Below are 7108 nucleotides of genomic sequence, written 5' to 3'. Positions count from 1 at the left end.
GAGCTTCAAACGATAAGCCGCCACGTGACCACGTCGACTGATTCAAAGCAGCGGGAATGCAGCGTGTGTCATCTCAAGACATCATCAGAGTACGACTTTCAGGCAAGTCGGGATTTTTCCTCATGAATATTCACCCATTTGAGCAGTTACTCCTCTCCCAAAAGTCATTGCCCCCTTGGACGGACGTCAACGATTCAACTGCGCAGGTCGTCTTCAATCCAGCACTAGCTTTGAGGATAGCAAAAGATTCTGTCATCTAGTTTTTTGTTGGGGTCTCGGAATTACAAGGGGACTTCCGCTAATACTCTCAGTTTCGACTCGATCCCGTTACTCTCTATACTATGGCTGTGAAATCTTATCTTATGCCTGGGTCTACAAATTCTCAAGTTGGCTGGCATAATTTATTGGCTAAACATCCCGGAACTGCATTGAACTGGGGGAGTAGACAGAAAAGGGTCGGCAGTTGGGGAAATAAGGTGATTGTGCGGATGGTTGATCAGACGAGCCATGATATGCCCAAGGGATTGTCGAAAGATTTAAGCTCGCTTCCAAGTGTGTTATCTCGTCTTTTATCATTTTATTTTATTGTGATACATTCTAGTACATAATTCCCCTAAAAATGAAGTCAACGTGCATAAATACTGCGCATTTGACTTATATCATTCCTGTCACTAGTCCATGGTTGTATATTTCTGACCTACTGATCGACCTTGGCATTGCCCGTTTATAGAATTGTCTTGAAGTGGACTGACTACTTCATGCATGAATGGTTATTTGTGGGGGAGGAAAAAATAAAGGGTGGGGGTGGTATCAGCTGCCAAGATAGGTACTACATTTTTTGGCCATCAGATGTGTACTGATTATCGAGCCTGAGGTGACTGGAGTTTATGGACACTCTTCCCCGTCATGGAAAAGAACTATTGACCTCTCTCGTGGAGTGCCGTAGTAAACAAATCGCCTTTGCATGTGAAAGCATGGTATAGGAACTTGATTAATCTGCTAGGTGAAAGAGTTTATAAAATAATTTTCTTTCCTTCCTGTTCTATTTAGTGCTTATTCTAAGTGCAAAGTAGGCTGATGATTTGCAGGAAGAAGGCTTCACAATGTGTTTTAGGGACTAGGGAGCAGATCACTAATGTTAATGTCAGATTTAGAGAATTTTTTTCTTCCTCAGAGAACCAGAAATTCATGAGCATGGAACCTTTTCATTTTCCAATATAATTATGGAACTTGTTGATTGAATATTACTTCTAAATATCATCAAATATAGATTAAGAATAACGTCTCCCAAATTGAGTGAATGCCTGACATATCCGTACTCTGCTATACTCTTCATGAAATGAGTTTCTTGTTTTTCATTATGGTCACTCCCTTGAATTCTGTGGGACATCGTTTAAAATCTTTTTTCGGGTGTCTTGAAAAGAAGTTCATCAACTCTTTTTTAAGCAGTCCTGCACTGTTGCATTGTCATCTTATTAAATTATCAATTTTTGTCATGTGTTTCATTTATGTATTCTGTCACGAGTTTTAATTTCAGATTTCATGATTTGATCTCTGTTTGTTTTTTGAACACTTGTTGCAGAACCATTGTCTGTATCTGATATTTTGGCTGCTTCTGATAATGGTGCAGAAGTTCGAATATCATTCAAGGTATGATGTTTGTGATGATAGCCATTGTATTTAATGTACTACTTGTAATTCCTTATTGTTTGGGTTACTGAACTAGGGGTACCAGGTTCATACAGCGAGGATGCAGCAGTCAAAGCCTACCCTAACTGTGAGACAGTTCCATGTGGTGATTTTGAAGCTGCTTTTAAGGTTTGATTTAAGTTCAATCTTTAAATCTCTGGAATCCAGTAAAAGAAACTGGATAAATCTCAACCAGCACACCTTTTTTTCCTTCAAGCAATTAAGGGCTTCAATATCTTTTGATAACTTTCTCAAGTAATACGTGTTACCATCCTGACCCTTTTTACCCAACAATATAGAAAAATTGTTTAGCAGGCTGTTGAACTATGGTTGGCCGACAAAGTTATCATTCCCATTGAAAATACTTCAGGGGGAAGCCTCCATCGAAACTATGATTTACTTCTTCGCCATAGGCTGCACATTGTTGGTGAGGTGCAGCTGGCTATTAATTTCTGCCTTCTAGCTCTGCCTGGAGTCAGAGCAGAGTACTTAGAACGTGTTCTAAGCCATCCCCAGGTCAGGCTAATTGTGGCTCTTTTTTCTGCCCTTTCTGATATGTGGTTGTGTCAATTTTTCTTCTTCTTCCTTTTTTTTTTTTTGGCTGCAGGCTTATTTAAGTCTCATTGCATCTAAATCTGAGCAAAAGAATAAAAATTGGTATTCTATTTTGAAAATTATGAAGTTGACTTTGTTTTCTTGGAAATTATAAAGTGTCAAACTGGTCAAAGTTTTTGCCTGAAACTTAGTGATTGCTGTAAGTATAACAGAAGGCATGATGTTTACTTCTCCCAAATTTGACTATTTAACTCAGTCAATGGTGGGACTGAAGATGTGGACTATTTATTTGTAAGACACAAAAATCTGTAGTAGTTGCAAGATAGCTGTTAACAACTGTGATTCTTGTTTGCAGGCACTTGATCTTAGTGATGCCTTCCTTACTAAATTAAATGTTGCTAGGGAAGGTGTTGATGATACTGCTAGTGCTGCTGAGGTAGTTCCTCCATGCATCTTGGTTGATTCTTGAGTTTCTGAACATCTCAGTGACAAATAATTCATTTTTTCTGTTACTTAATGCTCTCTTGTCATCAGTATGTAGCTTCAAATGGCCTGTACAAAGCTGGTGATTGCAAGTCGTCGGGCTGCAGAAATCTATGGGCTTAATGTACTTGCAGAAAGAATCCAAGTAAAATCCCTTACCAGAAACAACATATCTTTAATTGATATGTTCTCATTACCTTTTGCCTGATTGCCAGCAGTTATCCATTTGTTTATTAGTCAATGCATCTATTATTCCGATGCTTGATGATGATAAAAAATTGAAAGTTAAACAACTAAGCATTGAAATTTGAAGGATCGCAATCTAGATGCTTGATTTTGTTAATGTGCACTGGTTCAAATGATGGTTAAAATAGTTCCTGTCTTATGATCACGTTACTCTTAACATTGAAGAAGCGAGCGAGAAAATATATTGTGTATCCATGTTGATGGTTTTTAGGTGAGATACAATCACTAGTTGTATGGACCTGCAAAGCATTTTTCGTTAGACAATTCTTAAGTCTCTATAAATTGATTAAAACCTGTCAGCTTTTGCGCACAATCAGCCTGCTGTAACGCATGACACCAGTTGAAGAATTGTTCAACAAGATAAAAAGTTAATCAGTACCAAAAAACCATATACGGTTAGAATGGAATAATGCATCAGGCATGTCCTTGTTATCCATTGTCATAAATTCTTACTTGATGAGCTGTTTAATAATATATATAGTGCATCTTGAACAGGATGATCCTGAAATTATCAGTCGTTATCTAATTCTTGCGAGGGATCCAATAATATCAAGAGCTGATAAGCCGTTTAAGGTAAATATTCCTTTAACCTGTCACTATAATCTTTATTTTCTTACAAAATCCCTGGAATCAAACATCATCTATTAATTTCAGACAAGTATAGTGTTTAGTTTGGACGAGGGTCCTGGGGTATTGTTTAAGGCATTGGCAGTGTTCGCGTTGAGGGACATCAATTTGAGTAAGGTAATGTTCTGAAGGGGGGAAAAAAAAACTTTCCTTCACTTAGGCTACCTCGTTACATTACAAGTTTTTACAATGTTTAATGAATATTTGACTTATGAACTCAGATTGAAAGTCGACCACAAAGAAATCGACCATTAAGAGTGGTTGATGACTCCAACACTGGAACTGCGAAGTGAGTAATATTTTTGAGTTCTGTATCTTGCACATCATTTTGTTGCATATTAATTGGCTGCTTCTGTCTTGTTTTCCATTGTTTCTGGGTGAGAGGGGTTATTATGTTGTGCCTTGGGTAAGAAAGGAAGGGATAGCTGAGGTGAGTTGCTTAGGAAGAAAAGAGACCTGTCTTGGCCATCATGATTGTTATGCTGCCTATACTGTCTTTTGTGCGACAATGGGATGGAGATTGAATGCTTTCTTTCCAGTCTCTAGCGGGAAAAATTGGAGAAGGTGATGAATTGGTGAAACTGAAGAAATGTTTTTTTTTTCTTTTGAAAAAAAAAATGGTAAATGCAGATTAGATAAAAAGGTTATAGAAAAAGGCTTCCTTCAGATTTGCGCCATGTAAAGTGACATTGGAGGCTATTCACATGGATTTTTAAATGAACTTCGTATGCAACATTTTTTTTTTTTTGGTGGTGCCCTATGCAAAAGCAAATAATGCAATTTTTTATTTCTATATGTCCCCATGCTATTTTTGAGGTTGAAGGCACTCTTGCATTTTTTATTTATTTACTTTTTTGTTACTAATTCAAATATTTTGATAACATGTGATGTTTTCTGATTCAGGTATTTTGACTACCTTTTCTATATTGATTTTGAGGCTTCTATGGCAGAGCCCGGGCACAAACTGCTCTAGGACATCTGCAGGTATGGTAGTAGTTATTTTCTTTTTCCTGACCAAAATTGAATTGAAGTTATGCTTTTTGTTCGTAATCTCTGATTAGACATTCCTTGTGGAAAAGCTGAGTGAGACTTTTGGGTGCTTTCCTATACTTAAGCGTTTGAGTTTGACCCGCCTTCATTGCTCCACCATAACTTTGCTTGGCAGTCTACAAATTATCCTCTCATCTGCCTATGATAAAGGGTTCATGCTTTGTCTACAATGATGTTTTGCTTTCTTGGGCAGCTTGTCTTGTCTGATACCATGCATCCTCCATTCATACGAATATTATGGTCAAAAAACAAAAGTCATACAAATAATTATCAGTCCTTCGATTTGCTTGTGGTGACTTCTGAGTGCCCTATTTTGAAAAACATCCCTGCAGGAATTCGCCACATTCATTCGAGTTCTGGGCTGCTATCCTATGGATGCAACCACATAGCTGCATCTAGTTGAAGAACTTTCCGTTGATGCCGTCATGCTTAAGCCAGACTGAAAGAGGGTCTTTGGAGGGAACTTGCTGGCTAGATTGTAAGATGGCAATGGTTGATCAGACTTCAAGATATCATGAGATGCAACTAAATTCTGATAGAAAATCTGAAGATGATCTTCTTGAGGATGATCAGAGGTAGAAGAATTAAGCCAATACTAGAGTGAGGATCTGATATGCATTGTTTTGTGTATAATGCAGGAACTAAAGTAGGGTTTGAATTTCAAGTTAGTTCATGCTAAACCGAGCCACAAATAAGACAAGGGGAAAAATACACCTGATGCATAGTTCGTACTCTACTCCGGTTACTTTACTCAATAAATACATGCGTAGCCTGCGATTTTGATTGATACCAAAGACAGACTGTTTGATATGCAAAATATCATGTTTAGAAGGAGTGAATTTATGAATAAAATTGTATTTGTGTCTTTATTTGAAAAAACTCGGTAGGCCGTGTTTAACTGTGTATTAGAGCTGAGGGACCAAGTGTACTATTATTCGTGTCTTGTGACTTGAATGGCTTGAGCACGAGTTTTATATTTTATATTGATAAAAATGTATATTATTTGCTAAGAGTGACAAGGGTAATTTATTTTTCTTAGTGTTGCAAAATTATTTCTCATTATACAATAATGAAAATAAATTATTTTAAAATTATGTTGGCAAAAGATGGAACAAAGACGGAACCTTCAAAATCATTATACTACCTCCGTCCTTATATATAAGATCCCGTTTGACTTTTTGTTTGGTCCTAATTATAAGATCCCAATCTATTTTTTCTTTCATATTTATGCATTTTTTTCCAAGATAGTCCTTCTAGTAATGATAGTTCTAGCCAATACACTTAATTAGCAAGGATATTTTAGGAATGACAACACTTATTTATTACAAAACTAACTTAACTTACTTTCTTTCTTAATCTCCTCAAATAAGTCAATTGGGTCTTATAATTAGGACCGGAGGTAGTATTATTTTATTATTTATTGGCATGATTATTCATGAATATTTTCCAATTTATGTGTATCTACACATGAATTAAGGCTGGCTAATATGATGATTAAAAAAAAGGCCGGTTAATCCAAAAATGATTGACGAGAATTATAAAACCCGGGACTGTTGAAGGCGGTGGTTATGCTTTTACAATTTCCCTGTTGTGATTAATTTCTTTTGGAAAAGAAATATTTGTGAATAGATACTTTATTGCAACCAGAAATAAAGTATATATTCTTTTTTTTTTTAGCATTGAATATATCCTTTATTTGAACATGGAAAAAAAAAAAAGAATGTTATACTCTCCATCTTTAATATAGGATCTAATGAAGAAGTTGATGCTAGTCTAATATATAAAATATATTTCACATGTTTATAAATTTTTTTCAAATTAACTTTATTTATATTTCTCTAACAATAATCAAGTACGAGAAGAAAGAAATAAATTAAAAAAGATGTTTAAAATACTAATTTAATTAACATTTTTAATATACCCAGATCAATTAATTGAGTAAAAAAAAAAAGGGGGAGTACTTTATTGTTAGTTGCATCAAATTGATCCCTGATGTAGAAAAGCGTGACCTTGTGAGGATATTTTATCACATTTCAGCATTTTTATTTTGAGTAGTCTTAAAATCAACTTAACTTCTTTTATTGTCATGCTTCGAATGAGATCACATGAAGAAGTGTTTGTTACTTTGTTAAAAGTCCAACTTTTCCCCTTTACCAAGGGGTTTTATTCCTCCCAGTTGAGCCCCTAGAAACCACAAGAGTGATCTAACATACTATAAAATGGGATATCGAATCCCCACACTAATAAACAAATCAAATTCGGACAGCTCTTTGCTTAGTGAAGGGAAACATTACAAAAGATGAATCGATACACTCGTGTTTGGCTTTTTCTCTGAAAAAGTTTGTGCCATGCTGAGTAATACCAAGCCTTTTTTACCCATGGGGAAGTCCGGGAACCATGTTCTATAATATTACTTCCTACGCTGATGCCATGTCCAGATTCAATGAATGCGATGACT

At 35.9% G+C, this 7108-nt stretch overlaps 1 pseudogene; it reads left to right on the top strand.

Moving 5' to 3' along the window:
• Nucleotides 1-341: 341 nt before the first annotated feature.
• Nucleotides 342-5158, top strand: LOC114762930 (arogenate dehydratase/prephenate dehydratase 1, chloroplastic-like; annotated as a pseudogene).
• Nucleotides 5159-7108: the final 1950 nt, after the last annotated feature.

The sequence above is a fragment of the Neltuma alba genome, unplaced genomic scaffold, assembly GCF_004799145.2.
Source record: "Neltuma alba isolate B1F8T4 unplaced genomic scaffold, ASM479914v2 tig00011247_pilon, whole genome shotgun sequence".
Classification (NCBI taxonomy): domain Eukaryota; kingdom Viridiplantae; phylum Streptophyta; class Magnoliopsida; order Fabales; family Fabaceae; genus Neltuma; species Neltuma alba.
This window is presented reverse-complemented; position numbering and strand designations above follow the sequence as displayed.